The sequence below is a fragment of the Amphiura filiformis genome, chromosome 5, assembly GCF_039555335.1.
Source record: "Amphiura filiformis chromosome 5, Afil_fr2py, whole genome shotgun sequence".
NCBI classification, from domain to species: Eukaryota; Metazoa; Echinodermata; class Ophiuroidea; order Amphilepidida; family Amphiuridae; genus Amphiura; species Amphiura filiformis.
Window position 1 is genome coordinate 43,166,873 of NC_092632.1, and position 11,222 is coordinate 43,178,094.

Below are 11,222 nucleotides of genomic sequence, written 5' to 3' on the forward strand. Positions count from 1 at the left end.
GTAAAGATCCGTACCAGTGGGTACATATAGTACTATTAAACAACTCACAGCCCCGTAAACCTAATTCTTTAGAGTTTCAGAAACACGAGTGGTGTGTTCCAATGCTTCAAAAGACGAATGTCATCCGCTGTTACGAGTTCCTAACTACCACTCTATATAGACGTAATGACTTCGTACGTTTGATCCAACTGTATTTCTAACTGATGTAAATGATATGAGTGATTCTTCTTATTTCACTGAGATTGATATTAACAATTTACAGAAAAAAACAAAGACTGGTATGTCAATTCTGAATTTAAATATAAGAAGTTCGAACAAAATTTTGATTCATTTAGAGATTTTCTTCACTGCTCCAACATGGAGTTTGATTTAATTGGACTTGATGAAACTTGGATGAAAGATATACCCCATGATTATTTTAAACTACAAGGCTATGATTTGGAATTCAAAAACAGAATACAAAATAAGGGTGGCGGTGTGTGTCTATATATCAGAAATGACATAAAATATCGTGTGCGAGATGATCTGGCTCAAATTCACCATCCTGAAAACGTCGAAAGTCTGTTTATTGAAATTGAGAAAACTGGTTCCAAAAATATTATAATTGGTGTAATGTATCGACCGCCGGATCAAGATATGAAAGTTTTTAACAAGTTTATAGACACATTAATGACTCATGCTACAAAGAATCAAAAGCTTGTTTATCTCATGGGCGATTTCAATATCAATCTGTTGAATGAGGATATTCATTCACACACTAATGATTTTGTCGATATTTTAACTTCTCATTCATTGTATCCGAGTATAAATAAACCGACTAGAATCACATCAAAATCAGCAACGCTTATTGATAACATTATTACGAATTCAAAATTTGATCAAACTTCTGGTATTATTATTACTGACATAAGTGATCATTTACCCATTTTATTACCACTGATCTTAATGTATACAGACCTAAGAAAGAAAATGATGAAATCGAAATACGTGATCATACACATGAGAATATGGATTATTTTAAAAGGGAATTAGATAAGGTCAATTGGACTTCTGTTTGTAATTCTGATGATGTAAATGAGACATACTCAAAATTCATATCTAAATATAATGAAATTTATGATATATGCATTCCAAAGAAAAGGAAAAGAGTACACACAAAAGTGAAGAAACCAGAATCGCCCTGGATTTCATTTGCCTTGTTAAAAAGTATTAGAAGAAAAAATGTTTTATACAAAAAATCTTTAAAAAAGCCCACAGAAAACAATATTGAAAAATATAAAAAGTATAGAAATAAGTTAAAGTCTCTTTTGCGGTTGGCTAAACAAAACTATTATTCTGAAAAGTTTGTATCAAAAAGTAGTTCCTATACATGCCCATCAGCGATTGCTACTGAATTTAATAAATATTTTGCGAATATATGTCCTTCTTTAGCATCTACAATTAAGCAATCAGGAAATGACTATTCATCATATCTTAAGAAGGCAAATGATAAGACTTGTTTTTTTAAACCTACTAATGAAGATGAAATTGTAAAAATTATCACCAAACTTGGAAGTGGTAAAAGTCCTGGTTATGATGGTATGAAATCTGATATAGTAAACTAAGTTGCAAATGAAATAGCTTATCCACTCATGCTTATTTTAACCAATCAATTTACTCAGGTGTTGTACCCGACGAATTAAAGATAGCAAAAGTTGTGCAAATAAAAAAAAAAGATAATCCCGAAGTTTTTGGTAACTATAGACCTGTATCGGTTCTACCATGCCTGTCAAAAATTCTTGAACGTATAATATACAATAGGTCATATGACTTCTTAGAAAAATATAATATTCTGTATAAAAAACAATATGGTTTCAGAACTAATCATTCAACATATATGGCGGTGTTAGATTTTTTAAATGATGTTACTAAGGCCAGTGATGAAGGCATGAAGACCTTAGGTATCTTCATGGATTTATCAAAAGCATTCGACACGATTGATCATGATATTTTATTGCATAAATTGTATCACTATGGTTTTAGGGGAGTATCTAATGACTGGTTTCGAAATTATCTTTCTAATAGAAAACAATATGTTCTATATAACTACAGCAAATCTCCTCAAGAAATCGTTTCTTGCGGTGTTCCGCAAGGGTCAATACTAGGTCCTCTTTTATTCATTTTGTATATGAATGACATCAGCAACACATCACAGATCTTAAATACAATTTTGTTTGCTGATGATACCACGGTATTTTATTCTCATAAAGATGTATCTGTATTATGTAAACGTGTAAACACAGAAATTCAAGAGGTTTCAAATTGGTTCAAAGCAAATAAATTGTCATTAAATGCAAAGAAAACAAATTTAATGTATCTTGGTACCCGTGCACAGACTAGTAGTGTAATAAATAACAAAGAATTTGATATCATCTTGGATGGGTGTAAATTAAGTAGAGTTAGTGAAGCAAAATTTCTAGGAATTACTATAGATGAACATTTGACTTGGAAAAACATGTTCAAAATATTGGTAAAATTTGTACCAGAAATATTGGTGTACTAAACAAAGTTAAATTATTCCTGCCAAGAGACGCCATGTATAAATTATATTGTACTCTAATATTACCTTATCTCAATTACGGTTTATTACTGTGGGGAAATGCAAATAAAGAACACATGAATAAAATGTACCGACTCCAAAAACGTGCCATGAGAGTAATCTCCAATAGTGATTATCTTAGTCACACTGAACCAATTTTCAAAATGTTTAAGGTATTAAATATTTTTGATATGTTCAATAAGGAAGTTGCTATATTTATGTTTAAGTATAATAACAAAATGTTACCTAGATCTTTTGAAAATTTCTTCCAGACTCACAAAGAAAATCATAACTATAATACAAGGAATAGGAATGATTATAAAATACCTATCCACAAAATCAACAGTATCTTAACGGTTGGACCAAAAGTATGGAATGCATTGCCAAAAAATGTTAAAATGTCAGCAACCTTAGGCCATTTTAAGTCAAACTTGAAATCTGTTTTTGATATTTACAAGTAAAATTCATTGATATGGTAACATTTGGTTAATACTACTGAATTTTATATAAATAAATGTTTTACACATATAAATTTATTTTTATGTGCATACCTTTTTATTACATGCCTATGACATTTTTGTGATGGAGTGTGCCTGGTGTGAGTGTGAGGTGAGAAATCAAGTGTATTATCTTTTTTCCTTTCAGGCTTGGTATATTGTATTTTTTCATTTTGTGTATCTGTGTTTATATATTTAGGCTCTTTAAGTGTTTCAGGGGCACAACATTTTACAGGCTTTTGCTTCTAGTTGTGTCTCCTCCATCGTTTTAGCATGTTTGTTATTTGTATGTTTTAATTTTTGATGGAAATAAATTTGATTGATTGATTGAAGTATTACCCATTGGCGTCCCCTGAACATTACTTCAGACAGCTCATAATAAACAATCAAAAAAATAATAGCTGATAATGCAGACACAAGGACTATATCCTTAATTATACGAACGACACGAAAGGGTACCGACATGTTATAAAAGGGTATCTATAGGTTTCAGGAGATGGATAACAGAGTAATGGCTAACAGAGGCACTTAAGTTGGTTTCCTTTAATGCTCGGGTTCAAAAGTTATGTCCGATTATCTAGGGTCTAGAAAACAGGTTTTGCCAGTTTCATCATAGATGAGGATATCCAGCTTGTTTTGCCGCGTAAAATTGATTTATATTGTTATCGTACAATGCGCACGAAGGCGAACAAAAACATGGGCACCTTTAATGCTTTCATTTCTTTTTTAAATACTGAAAGTTGAACGAAAATTAAAAAGAAGAAATAAGTGATTATTGTTATATACATTTTTGGCGTATAGATCATTGAAAGAAATGTTAGAAATTACCGGTTCCACAAAGTAAAAGAATATAATTTTTGCATATAAATCTGTTTTCTCAAACGTTGTCGGATCTGCAAACTTGTTTTTTCTTTTCAGATATCATTTTCATCACCTGCCGTTGTTCGGCCTGGAAAGACAGTGATTCTGTTTAACGTCCATTTATCAGTGAGCATGTTTTTCTCATGAATTCCTAAGAAACGGTTTCTGTGTGTTTCTTTTGTTTTCCTTGGTACGCACCGCGCGATAACAATACCAAACAGTTGTATGTGGTACAACAAGCTTGATATCCTCGAAGATGAAAGTTGCCCAACTCGTTTCGTTTTTCGCGTTTTCTGTAGATAATAGGACATAACTGTGGATCCGAGCATTAAATGAAACCAATTAAAGTTTCTCTGGTAGCCTAGACATAACTTATTATATACAGTAAATATTACGCTCTTGCGTTTTTCACTCTTTTACGTTGAAATGTGATTGCATATTTTCTGGTGTGACAGCCTCCCGGGGACAGCCTGTCTTAGTAGTAATCGAGTCAGAATATTTGAAATAAATAATACACAAAACTAATACAATAAGGCTTTATTGTAAACCTTACCATACAACCTTTAAAAAGAGATAAAAAAAAATAACAAAGAGTTCATGGAAATGGCAAACCTTGTCACCAAAATAAAAGCAGTATACCTATTTATAGGAAGCAAAGCACAACTTGCCCTATTTATGACTTCAAGTTTTAGAACTAAACGGATTGAATATCTAGAATTAAAAGGCACCGCGAAATAAATTTGATTATTTCCGAATGCTGTAATTTGTTTCACACTTGCCCCGAAGATGTTTGTCTGCTCGCAGAATACCATAAATGTCCGTTTTTCGGACCGTTCAATTAGAGCTAATTAGGAACGTCACAAAATGGGGTCGATGCTTAAAATTCACAATAACAGTCACCATGTAATGATTTATAACATCAGATAATTATCTTTTCAATTTGATCCTCGTAATTGGAAGCTTCTTAGTTACCTGCATCATAAAATGCATTCTTATACCAAATTTGAAAAAAAAAACCCGCAGTGATTTATAGTGCATTACACAGAGGAACAATACCTATACGTCGATCCACAAGCCTCAGCACACTTTACAAATACATTGGTCTTTACCCTTTGCCACTAACTGCATTTTCAGGATGGACTTGAACAGGTGTAAGGTACAACCACACTACAAATTGTGTAAGCCCCATACGTAATTGTTTGGGCTGCTGGTGGGTTGAAGGCGCTGAAAACTATATCGCCTCACCTGCCGTGACTATAATAGATCTTTAGCCGGAACTTCAGGAGACCAACATCATGCCATTCAGACATACAAACACATTAAAAGTTGCTACAAATATACCGTGGCTCGGTTCAAGTTTTTGGTAATTTGCAACAACAATATTTTCACATCCATTTAGTTTTACAAATAAATGACAAAGTACAGGGATTCATAATGCGCGACTCACTCGTATTACCACATAGTGAAGTGCAACAACGATATGAACCGGAATGACACACAGGAATATAGGAAGAGATTGCAGGAAAAAACTGGAGGGTGGTCATGGATCGACAACCATGCTCTCTCAAGGCACTGCGAGGATTCGAACTCGGGCCGCAATATTGAGAGGCGAGTGCTACTAAATCCAGGTCTACAATAGAGAGACTGTCAATCAAATTGGAATTTAACCAAATGATATTATACTACGTCTAGCCTTGGCGTAATATATTTCGTATTCCGTTTTTCACAAAGTTCGCGCATCCAAGCACTTCATTGTGTCCTGTCTAGCAGAGTCTATAATCTACAGGAATTACAAAATACGTTACCATGGTTACGTAACTATTGTCATGCAATATGACAGGAGTGTGACGGTGCACATACATTTTGTACGAGAAACGGAAGATTTCAACCCACCTACAAGCACAAAAGAACGCGGAATGGCATCTGACAATCCACATTAGGGCAAAGATTTGCTGTATAATGTAACCGCCTATACAGTGTTAGCATGGGTAGCCGCCATAGTCCAAGTACATTTAATATAATTAACTTTGAAACAAGCATATTGTAATACATTGTATTACCGGAGGATATTCTATTTCTAAAGAGTGGCCAATTATCTGAAACCCGTGACTAACCGGTATTAAAAGTTATAAAAAAATCAGTTAAAAACTATATTATCAGGTAGCTACTCTCGTCGTTGCTATGTAAAAGCGTCAATGATTTCATTATCAATTAAATAGTTACCTTCATTTCTCCTTAGTTACCATACTGAAAATACACTCGTCGCTAACAACAGATCTTTAATTACCATGTATCGTATTGTTAAAATTGAAATCAGGAACATTAAACAATTTCAAGTCATATCGATTTGTCATTATATTGGAACATTCATTTCCTTTCCCCCCTGACATTTCCTTGTTTGTAATTTATACTACAATGGTAGCATTCCGCAACCATTGTGACATAGTGAATAGAATAGCAAGGCGTAGAATTCAGGAACGCCATTACATAAATTGGATGGAAATTTTGAGTGCTGAGTTATTGGATAGGACGACAACACAATCTCTAATGTAAGGGCCATACTGACAGATTATCCATTTCTCACGTCAACAGGTCAAATGACGCGGCCATTATCATCAGGCTGTTTTAATTGTATTTCTATATAATATTTTAATAGATTAATTGCTATTTTAAGGAATCAAGTATTGACAAAACAGCACAGTATTTTTTATAAGAGTCCCAATTGCATTGACGACACGGACAGACTACCGCTTGGCTTATACGGTTTTTCAGATCTGTTTTGAATTGCCTTCACCTTTCAGATTTGCGAGGTTTTTATTGTTAAATGTTATTGTTATTATACAAGTCGTAATTATCATCCACAATCAGAATTATGCGAAAATGTAGAGATAGACAAATAAACGATCTAATAGGGAATAAGTATGAAGGTATGTTTATTGTTTTGATCATATTCGGAAGCCATGCCCATGTCAAGTATCCTGCAAAATGCAAAATTCGTCGGATATAACTTTGGGGCGATGGTGGCGTTTTTATATATTTTTTTCAATAATACCAGCTCGAAAGGTAGTGGAGAGGGAGTTCGACGTGAAAAGGAAAAGTATAAAATTGCTCTTTTTAGGGTTTTTCTATCAAAACTTAGGTTTGGTTAAGAGTTTTATAGGGCACGCTCGTATGATCATCATCACACAACCAGAATTATGCGAAAATGTAGAGAATATAGACAAATAAATAATCTAATAGGGCAAAAGTATGAAGGTATGTTTATTGTTTTGATCATATTCGGAAGCCATGCCCATGTCAAGTATTCTGTAAAATTCGTCGGATATAACTTTTGGGCGATGGGGGCGTTTATATATATTTTACAATACCAGTAGTGGTGAGAAAGGTGAAGTATAAAATTGCTCTTTTTATTACAATCGCAAATTTCCAATTTGCGAGTGTTCTGTTTTTGGTCAGTTCTTCTTTCTTTCTTCTGTCTTTTAACGAACCATCGTAGCCATATGCTTTAGGCCAATGTGGCCTTATTTGGTCACAGGGACCATTGGGTGGGGGTACAAATGTTACATGACCAACTCAGGGTCAAAGGTCATCCAAAGGTCATTATGGCCAAAATGTGATTTTCACTAAAAATGCTTCTTCTTCCACAAATTACGTAACACAATGTCGTCACTTGCATACCTGCATCGCCTTTAGCCAGTGTCTAAAAGTTGTACAAAGATTTGGGGTCAAAGGTCATTAAGGGGTAAAATCTTACAATTGCATTATCTCAACATCCGTAAGGGGTATGGGGCTCAAACTTGGTGACAAAAAATCTCATGACCAGGGGAACATTTTACAGGGGTCAAGTCTATGGTCATGCAGAGGTCAAATTTAAGAAATGCATTTTCTGTACATCTGCAAGGGGTACGGGACTCGAACTCTGTGGCAACAAACTTTATGACCAGGGGAATATTTTGGAACACTTTGCAGGGGTCAGGTCAAAGGTTATCTGGGGTCAAATCTTATAATTTCCTTTTCTGGGCTCAAACTCAGTGACATCAAATCTCATGACCAGTGGAACATTTTGCAGGGGTCAGGTCAAAGGTCATGTAGAGGTCAAATTTTAGAAATGCATGGACATCTGTAAGGGGTATGAGGCTCAAACTCGGTGACAACAGACTTAATGACCAGGGGGAAAATGATCTCTGACAATTGGGGACACAACTTTGAACACTTTGCAGGGATCAGGTCAAATCTTATACCATAATTTCATTTTCTGTAAGGGGTTTGGGGGCTCAATTTCGTTGACAACAAACCTCGTGACCCGGGAAACATTAAGGTCAAAGGTCAGATCAAACGGTCATTAAAGGGTTACATGCCTTGCGATTGTCTGCGCTCTGTGAGCGCAAATTATCTCTAGTCTTTTGTTTCTATCAAAACTTAAATTTGCTTAAGAGTTTTATAGGGCACGCTCTTAAATACCATGGATTTTGTTTCAAGTTGAAATCACACCGACGGATTTTGCGTAAGAAAAAAACAAAGGTCAGATCAAACGGTCATTAAAGGGTTACATGCCTTGCGATTGTCTGCGCTCTGTGAGCGCAAATTATCTCTAGTCTTTTGTTTCTATCAAAACTTAAATTTGCTTAAGAGTTTTATAGGGCACGCTCTTAAATACCATGGATTTTGTTTCAAGTTGAAATCACACCGACGGATTTTACGTAAGAAAAAAACAAATGTTTTACTATCAATTCAGTCTGATAAAAACAATACGAGGATTGAGAGCCAGAAAACCTCAACTCACAATCACCTGCTCCCTCAAAATGAGCATAGAATCGTCAGGGCACTATAAAAGATACAGTGCAATAATCATGACAAAATTCAATAGAAAACAAAGGACATTGTAAAGGAAATATTGATTTTTGAAGACAAGGCAAGGAGCTAACTTTATGCTAATTTTGTGAGAGCTGATCATAGTGAGTTATGGCTTTATGGTTCTGAACCCTCGAATAGTTTATAATAATATTAAGAACTATTTCACATGATACAAAAATAGTTCTTGCACTCTGGTTCAAATTGCATTAATCTTAGAGTGTTTCCATAGCTCGAGCAATAGGCTACTATTCTTGTATTATAATCCTAAATAAATTTCATTAATTATCATTGAACAAACGTGGTACTACAGGGTGAGTAAAAAAAAGGTGCAATAGAGAAAAGAATCCATTTTGATTTAAGAACCGAGTTGAACCTTTTAGCTTTTTAAACATTTAATAATTAACATATCCATAGTGATCTTGTGTGAAGAAATCAAGGAATTGGCATTTACCGTTTTGTTTTTATGACACATTTTATAGCGATACCCGATTTTAATGTTTGTCCAAGAGACATCTAAAATTTGAATGTCAGCCCACTCTGTGTAAGGTAGATTTGGAACCACCTCCATTTTTTAACCCCATTGGCATTGAAATAAAAGGGAGCACCCAAAGTGTTATTGACCTTGGTCTTGTTTAAGGAGAAGAAACATTATTTGTTATTATTTTCATTTTCCCTTTAGGGGTAAATTTTAAAGATGTTTATTCTCTATCAAAACCATAATGGATTTTTCAAATGTCGAAATGAAATGCGCGCAAATTGAAGTGGAGTGAATTTCAAAATATCCAGTAAGTTGGACATATTGGGATTAAAAAAACTGGAGTTGGGAGTCGAGTGAGGTATGTAGGACTTAAAGTTATGTTAGAACGTTTGTTTGAACAGAAAAAAAGAAATAAAAATAAAGCAAAAATCAACCTTATTTAAGTTTAAGTCAGTTTTAGAGCTGGTGCATTTATCGTGCATTGTGTGCTCCCATTCAAAATACATGGTACTTCGTGGACAAATAATGAAATTGGGTATCGCAGCAAAATGACTCATAAAAATTAAACGGTAGAAGCGAGTCACTTCATTTTTTCACAGAAGGTGACTATTGAATGTGGCATTTATAAAAACTTTCAATGGGAAAGTTCAACTTGGATCTTATATAAATATCGATTCTTTGCTCTATTGCACTTTTTTTTTTACTCACCCTGTACATAGATGTTTTCAGCCGAAGGTGTAACTGCCTTAATTTCAGAGTGTCCCTGATCTGATGAGAATTATTGAAATATTCAATTGAAGATATGAGCCAATATAAATGTCATACAGTAATAAATAATCTATATAAAGGCGAAGGCATTGTTAATATGGTGGAATTTGTTCAACATTTAAAGGCAATAATATTGTGAGTGTAGAAAGCATTGATTAACATTGAGGGCAGTCATCCTTGTTTCGTCTTGGAGATCACGTCTTGGAGATTAACTTTAGGGATGCTAACTTGGGATTTTGTAGAGGAGAGGATAAAACTGGAGAGTAATATTGAACATGCAAAGGAAATCAAGCAGAATTTAAAAGAAGAATACCTGAGCAAAGACAAGGAAGTCAATAAAGTATGAGAAGGGACAAATGGAAATGGGCTGATGATCTCACATCTCAGGCAGAACAAACAGCGGAAAATGGGAGAATGGAGGAGTTACATGACATTTAAGCAATGATACATGCAGCACAATTAATGCTGTAAAGGACAAATCTGGGAACATATTAACAAAAGAACCAACAAGGAGAGCAAGATAGTGAGAACATTTTGAAGAAGTTCTAAACAGACCATTATCAATTAACCCAGTATCAAAAATAATACAATAATGACCAAGTACCGGTAATTGAGGACATCAGTGATAACCATATTTCAAAAGCAGACATTAGAGCAGCAATTGGAAAATACAAAATCTGGTAGCAAAAATGAAAATTACGGTAGAATTGTTGAAAGTAGACAAAGACACAACTGTTTACTGGCTTGTTGGTGTCAAAACATGACAACAAAAGTTTATTGTCAAGTTACCAACGATAGGTGATCTAATCTAACAGAATGTAGAAATTGGCGAGGGATTGGGTTGACTTCTGCCCCAAGCAATTTGTTTGGAAGATTACTTATTGATAGAATTAGAGATAGAGTAAACAACAAATTGAAAGATGAACAGGCTGGATTTAGAAGTGGAAGAAGTAGAGCAGATGTTTGTTTTGTGGAATATTGCTGAACAAATCGTAGAGTGGCAGTCAACATTATATATCTGTGGACTTTGAAAAAGCGTTTGACTCCGTGCATCGAGAAAACCTGTGGAGAATTATGGCTAGCTAAGGAATTCCATCAAAGATAATAAGAAAGGTCCAGATATTGTATGACGATAGCAGTATTAGACGAAGTGGAGGAATCAGAATGAGTCAATGTGAAAACTGGT